The sequence below is a fragment of the Chamaea fasciata genome, unplaced genomic scaffold, assembly GCF_029207755.1.
Source record: "Chamaea fasciata isolate MVZ Bird 193981 ecotype frontalis unplaced genomic scaffold, bChaFas1.0.hap1 SCAF_14, whole genome shotgun sequence".
In the NCBI taxonomy this organism is placed as follows: Eukaryota; Metazoa; Chordata; class Aves; order Passeriformes; family Sylviidae; genus Chamaea; species Chamaea fasciata.
Window position 1 is genome coordinate 16,344,301 of NW_027094099.1, and position 7,662 is coordinate 16,351,962.

Genomic DNA, 7,662 nt, shown 5'->3' on the forward strand with positions numbered 1-7,662 from the left:
GTATTTTTGGGCAGGTTACATAACCATACTATGATTCACCTTCAGCATTTATTAAGGGTTTAATGATACAGGAATTAGTGGTTTGCTTCAGTGGTACAAATGGTAAGATTTAATCCAGGGCTGTCTTGGAAGTCTTCAGAAGACTGGGAGTGCTTTTTATTGCTATAAAACATTGCAATGTAATGACCTTTAAATCATCTGCTTTGAAAATCAATTAACCAAAAAATCTACCAGTAAGAATTATCCTCCCTGGGTAACTCACAGGCACCTTTTGCCAGAGACTTGGAATTGCAAGAACAATGTCAAGGAAGGACTCTGTAGGGGTGAAACTTCTGAATTTTCTCCATGCATTGTGCTAATACGTATGTATTGTGCAGCAGATATTTCTTGTGTGGGAGAATATACCTTAAAAATGTATTTTACACATCGCATTTTAATACAAATGCTTAAAAATGTGTAACTTGGACAGACCTCCCTCAGGAGATCTCTTTTGGCACAGTGAAAAGGCCCAGTTCTAGCATTACAAAAAATCCCCACAGATAAATTTGAAATATATGTCCCTTTCAGTGTTTTGACAGACTACAGCTGAATTACTGGGAATGAAAGGATTTCTACCTGGGGGTAGAAACTGGAGATGAGGGGACTACTTCCACTTGAGGGATGTTTTCTGTGCAGCCCTGGGCCTGATGACACCCGGCTTCATTTTGGTGCTCATCATCACTAATCCTTAGCACAAATGAATAACTGCACTTCTAAACAATCAAAGGTTAAAGACAACTCAGCCATTCATGTGATCTCATTATACTATGCTGATTGCAGTGCATCAGAGTTATTTATAACCTCAGTTCATAAAGTTGGATTTTCAGTAAATGAGTCCCTTTTCAAAGGTTAAATATTTATGTCCTTTTTCTTTTCCTGTGTGAAACAGTCTATAGTTAGGAATGTGCACTAATGAACCGTCACAGCCATCTTCAAGAAGGTAAATAAAAAAAATTTGGTATTCCGGCTGCCAAGGCTACTCCTTGCTTAAACTGCTTCCTACTGCTTCTGTGTGAATTTTCAAAACAGATCAATGCCATGGCAAAGACTTTAAACCATTAGATTTATAAAGTCAGGCTTAGCTTTGACTGAGTGTGCAAAATTGTCATAATAAAAATAGTAATATCCTCTAGCTGCTTCTCTTCTACTGAGCTCAAAGGGCCAGCACAGTTACTCCTAAAGGAAAGTAATATAATTAATTCTTTCTGCCCTTTATAGCTCATAGCTTAGGAGCAAGTGTTTGGCACTCTCAGAAAGGGTAGGTGGGAGATCAGGTGTCATTATTCCTTTATCCACCAATTAACACCAATTTTGACCCAGCACTCTTTAGTTCATTGATTACTGGACTTGCAGTTCTTGCCCAACATGGTTGGAACACAGTTCTCTGAGGTTACCAGCAGTGCCTTCTGTTTAAAATAAATCTGTACATACCAAGCGAAGTTGCACGTTCATCATCTTAAAAAAATATAAACTAGAGACCTTTGTGCAAGACAAGCACCCTGGTGCTCCCGTACTGTGAGAAGATACAGAGGGGGGGAAATGGATGGATTTTTCTTATGTTTATTGTGCTGATTTCTCATTCAAAAGTGTATTAAGTAACATTTACAAAACTCAACATGAAAAGTTCCAGTAGTAAAGTAGAAAAGCATCAGTATTCAAAAGGCATTTGAGGCATCAAGGCATCCTGCAGTTACAATGCACAGATGTATTTATACTGTAGTTTACTTGTTCTGGTTTTTTCTGGTCTCATGGTGAATTTTTTAAGCAGTAGATACTCTCATGGTTAAGATCTCTGTCATATTTATGCTTGAAAGGCAAGTCTTGGTATTCATTACATGTCACCTGGAGGGCCTCTGAAAGCACAGAGCATTCGAATCCCCCAGTACAGGTCCCCTAAACCAACCCAGCTGTTTTCCAAAATACTTTCTCCAGTCTCTAGTCTCCTAGATTAGGGTTTTTTCAGTACCTATCACCTCTGCACTTTTCCAGCCATTCTGTAATCTCTGCATCCTGAATGCAAGGAGGAAAAACATGGTGAAGCTTTCAGAGTCACTAAGATTTTTTACTCGTATCCCAGTAGCTTGCCCTGATGTAAATCTGTCCAGAGTAAAGACTGTTTCAGCTGGGATGATGCATTCATGTGTTGCATGGGTGGACAAAAATCCCAGTTATGGATGTAAAATTAGTTTGTTAAGGCATGAATATAACCAATTCTTGCTGTCAGAAACCCCTGGTCTGGAGAGGGCTTGAGGTGTTACACTGTGTGGATGTGCTGCCACTGGAAGTGAGAACCCCAGTGAAGCTTCTTTCCAGTATTTCTTTCAAGCTGCCTTTCTCCCTCACAAACCCCCTTTAGATCTTCACTTGACCACTTCAGGTAGACCACAATCAACCTTCTGGGAGTAGCATAACCCATGGAGATGTGAAATAAGTGTAACAATTATGCATCTTTTTTCCCTGAGGCTCCTTATTGCATGAGTTAAATACTGTAACCTTGATTTTTCTTGAGAAAAGTGTCAGAGAGATCCAAGATGTTTTTTGATTATATTCAAAAATATATGAATATATTAACTGAGCAGTCCTAGAAGGAAGGCGTGTCCCAGACTCCAGAGAAGGGAGAAAATACAAGCAATACCCATTGTCAGTCCTGAAAACAATATCCATCCCTAATCCTGCTGCTAGAGTCTCTGGGCAACAGCTTTGCAGTCATACCAGCCTTGAATTCCCTCCTTTCCCTCTGCAGAATCAGAGATGGGTGAGCCAGGAGAGGTGATTGCAATTATCCTCCTAGCATGAGGTGGCAATTCCAGCAAATTGTGAAATCCACTCTACCAAGGCCATAGCATATTTATAGGAAGGCATCCAATCTCAATGTCAATTGCAGGGAACAAAAATAATCCCTGGGTTTCTGTGTGGGCAGGGGATAGGAGTGGCACCAGCCATAGAGTTGGTGTGGGACTGACCCAGAGTCTTTCTAATGCCTTCTTTGGAAAAATATTGATCCACATCAAAATATCTTTTGAGGGACTGTTTTACTGCTTCTTTTCCTCAAGTCTGAAAATTATGGATGAATAATGATCCCCCCCCCAATTACCTTTCACAATTATGATACAGCCAAAGAAGTTAATAAGTCACCTCTGTAGCCCCCCTCCCTTCTCTGTACAGAAATTTTTTACCACATGGGTGAGCACAAAGAAATAATCAGATAAGAGATTTTTCTTCTAAATTAGGCCTCTTGTTTGTAAACTGAAAGAGTGCTAATGCAGTTCAAACTCAGCTGTGTACCACATACGCACACTCGGCCCAGGAGTATTATAAAGAGCGGGAGAATAGGAGGTTTTGTTCTATTCTTCGGCCTCTTTCTATATGAGAGGGCCATTCATTCAATCCCTATGCTTCTCTCTCTCTCTCTATTTCTCTCCATAATGCCAGCATTAGCTGCAAGCTGCTAGCTGTAAAAGTGCTTTGATGTTGACCTCTCACTGCCATTGACAGACCCTCATTGGTGGGTGAGTAGCAGAGCAATAAGGGCATGTGTGGGAGAAAAGAGGATGAAAGCCTGGACAGCTAGGAAGGGATAATATGAACAGATTCCTGCCTGTTCACTTAGTTTCTTTTTTTTTAGCTGGGTCTTCTGATTACAGAGGTTACGAACCAGTAAAACTTCAGAAATGACCACTGAAAGCCTGCTGTACATGAAGAATCAGATAATTGTTCCAGCTCTTGCCTTGTAAAATTAAATCAAGCCATGAACTAGGCAGGAGCGCATAGGGGAGTTGAAAACATTTTCCTGTTTAAGGCAATGAAATAGTGGGGTTTTGTCTGATACATGCAGTAATATTACGAGGGCAAGGAGCCCGTGAGTGGCATGGGGGCAGGAGACACAGAGGAGAGCTGCCTGCTAATGATGTTGATTATTTTGTTTCTCATCTCATGCCAAAACCTAAAGCATGAGTCTTGGGCTTTAAAAGGATCAAAACAGAAAGGTGCAGGAGGAGGTCAGGAGGACTCAGAGGGGTTTGTGCCCTGGGGAGCACGGGTGAGCACACACAGAGATGTGTGCACAGAAAATCCTGCCCGCTGCTCCACACAGGGTGCTGCCTGGCACTGGAGATGCTCCCAAATTCAGACACCAGGGCCCCAAAAGCAGCTGTGCACCCTCCAGAGAGAGCTGGGAGGTTGAGGGGACAGGGACAGCACTGTGGGCCACCTGGGCCCCCAGCCAGCTGTTTGTGAGAGCCCATCCAGTGACGCTGGGAAAGGAAGGGAAGCCTGGCTGCTGCCTGTGCCCTATTGAGGCAGGATGTCTCCAGCCACTTCACCTCTGCTCTCCCCCTTCACCTCTCTGAAAGCTCGGCTTGTCATACTAATAATTAAGCCCTAAGGCTCTAAGCCGAAATGGCCAAAAGGCTCTGCAAGGCCAATGGAGGGAACGGGAGGGAGGGAAAGTTCACACAAATTTGTATTAGAAACCTTGTTTTCAGTTGCCATCTGAAGGACCAGCTATCACAATAAAGCTGCTCGCCTGAAGGTTCCCAGCATCTGATCTTCTGCTTCTTCGGGGCACGCAGAAATCTGCTCCGCCTCCCCTTCTCTCCCTGTTGGCAGCATTAGACCATCAGAGTTGTTTAACTAAGTCAGGTGAGTTGTAGATCATTGGTTAAACCCGGCCTATGCCTACTTGTGGTGTAGCCCCTGCCTGGAACAAAATGCACCAGGAAAATCGGGGGATTGGGTAAAACAGGTGCTCACATGTAACAAACTGCAATGCAATAGCACGTCAGCAGTGTCAGCATTCAAATCACACCCTGCTCCAAGCACTTGAATAAGAAAGAAGCCATCACTGCTGTGATCTGGGTTTGATTTCTTCTTTAAAAATTAAAAAGGTATTCAGCACACACTTTTGGAGCAGAGACTCTTCACACATTAATCCATTAGAAAGAAAGAAATCTTTCACTGAATGATTAAAAATATTCACATTTTGGAGGGGACAAACTTCTATGGCACTTTTTGCCTTGCCGTCTGCATTTGCTATCAGGGAACTAATCCTGCAGTCAATTTCACAGATGGTTTCCTGTCATTACTATACAATTCTATTTATTTGATAATAATTTTATAGAACTTTTCCAGGGGGATTTGGAATTACATGTTCAGCTTGTAGCAGTTTTTAAAAGGTGTGTGAATACTGCACTCAGTCAAAACTTCCTTGCCTAAACTTTTTAAATAGAAAATGGATTTTCAATTCAAGCAAGAAATTTTGCCAGAAGTGTCTTGGTTCAATGCATTTTTTTCAATGCATTTTTCTACATATAAACAGAAGTGTTTATAATCCTCTCTGTTCTGTCACTTTGCCTTTGCTCTTTTCAACCTATCTGAAATAAAAGCTGTTTTCCCCTTTCCAAGCAGAAATGAAACAGGACTTCACTGGTTTCTAAAAAGGTACCATTTTTTAAACTTGAAAGCAGAATGCAGCAAATATTTTAAGTTTCATTTTTGCTTTTGCTTTTTGGGGATAGTCATGATGAAGTTACAGACTGTGTCAAACACTGCAGAAAGTTGGGGTTTGTGCAAGCTGAAATTTCACCCAAAAGAGAGTCTATCTGTCCTGTTTCCATTATTTTTGCAGGAAAGATCTCTTCTTACGTCACCTGTTCCTTGATGAATATTTTACTTGGAGCAGTTCTTTTTTTAATACAGTCCACTCTCTGATAGGGCAGTGTGTTGTTGCTAAGCTACCTGAGATTTCAAGTCCCTGCTGTTTGGTGGGACTCCAGTGAGTACAGCATTGCTGGGGCGAGCAAGGAGTTTCTGTTTGGTCATTAAGGAAAATGGGGTCTTGATGGGGAACAAGCTCTGCCCCACAAGTCCAAAGAGAGGACGCTTGAATCTGGATTGATCTCCTTGAGCTTGAGCTCCTCTGGAGCTTCTGAACTGTCAGCTTGGCCCACAATTGTAAAAATATATATATATATATATATAAGGTGTCTTCTCTAGTGTTTTCAATTAGCAAAGCCTATGAGGATCTGGATAGGATGTTGGAATCTCCATTCCAAAGGATTAAAAATATATCTTTTCCAGAGGTACAGAAGCTGTTTTGGTAGGTACTTTGTATTCTGCCTGTCTGTGGTCTGCTGGAATCCTTACTGTTCCCTGACGTGTCATTTCGCTCCACTGAAAATCACAAGCGATAACTCAGGAGGCAGTAAAATTACAGGGGTCACAGAATACCCCCAGTATACTTGAAATCAGGTCACCAACCTCACTCAGCTAGCCCTCTTGCTGATAACTCCCCTTTTCCCATTTCTCCTCTCCCCTGTTCACTCTGCATCTCAATTATTAAGAAAAAAAAAATAAATAGAATAACTAGAGAGAGAGAGAAAAGAGCCAACTCCCCAGGGCCCAGAAAAACAAACACACTTGGGCAGCTCCAGCAGTGGGCAGTGCTGGAGTGAGGGAGGATATATGTGCTACATTTGGACTGATCTGGCCATGGGTTGGGCACAGCTGGTGATGTCCTGCACTCTGGCCATGCACTGTGCGGTGTCCCAGCACTGTGGAGAATGGAGCCCTGCCTGAGGGCAAGGCCAGCTCTAGAAGGAAACTCAGGTAAGGAACATGATGGGCAGCAGGAGTGTGTTATGGATGCCCCAATGGTTTGATGAGGCATGGCAACATTGATAGTTTGCAATTTTATAGTAAACAGAGAGGGAAAAACAATGGAGTGAGGGAGAGAAAGGGGGCATGGATGGAGGAGGATGAAAGTTTTCAAGTCCCATTCTTCTCATGGTGTTCACAGATGAGCCGTAAGTGGTGCGAAGAACTGGATCAGTCTTTGAAATTCAGGTTTTCTTCCAAGGTCAGAACAGTCAAGAATCAATTAAATTTACAGGAACTCAGAATATTGCAGAGGTTTTTCCTTGACAATAGTGTTTGTTCCTTGAATTTTCTCCTAGTCTCCATAGGAAAGTAAGGGCTTCAAACTGAAGGGTACTGGGAGAGCACTCAAAGCATTCACTGGATATTTCCAACATACCTGTTACTTCACTGATTTCTTCTTCAGTAAATGCTCTCTTTCTGATACCCAGTCTCTGGTTTGGGCTTGTACAGCTTTAATTTTTGATGATTCCTTTTTTGTAACAATTCTCTGGAAATTACTGAGCCAGACTACTTTTGATATATAGAAGCACAGGTATGAGATACTGACTGCACCAGGTATTTCTGCTCTGGGGGCCTCTTCTTCCTTCCTCAGAAGTCAGTCCTCACCATTCCTCACTGAGATGAGCTTTGTGGCTTTGCAAGAGTCCAGTTCCACTGAAGGGTCTTTTGTGTGGTTTGATTATTTCAAAGCAAGATTAAAAAAAAAAAAAAATACAGCGATGGCTTCTTTTTCTGAAAGCCTCCAAGAAAATCTGGAGAGCTGTGAGCCTTTCTGTTCTTCCTCACTCCAAGCATCCTTCTTCCTGCTAGCTCTTTGCAGAAGGAGCTCAGAGATCACTGTGCTTTGCTCGTAGCTTCCCTTCCTTGCAGTGGAGGGAAGAGCTGCTATAAATCAGACAGGCAATGAATGCATTTCAGTTGCCTGCTCGGTTGGATGGGGGCAAGGAACTGAGGAAACCACCTACA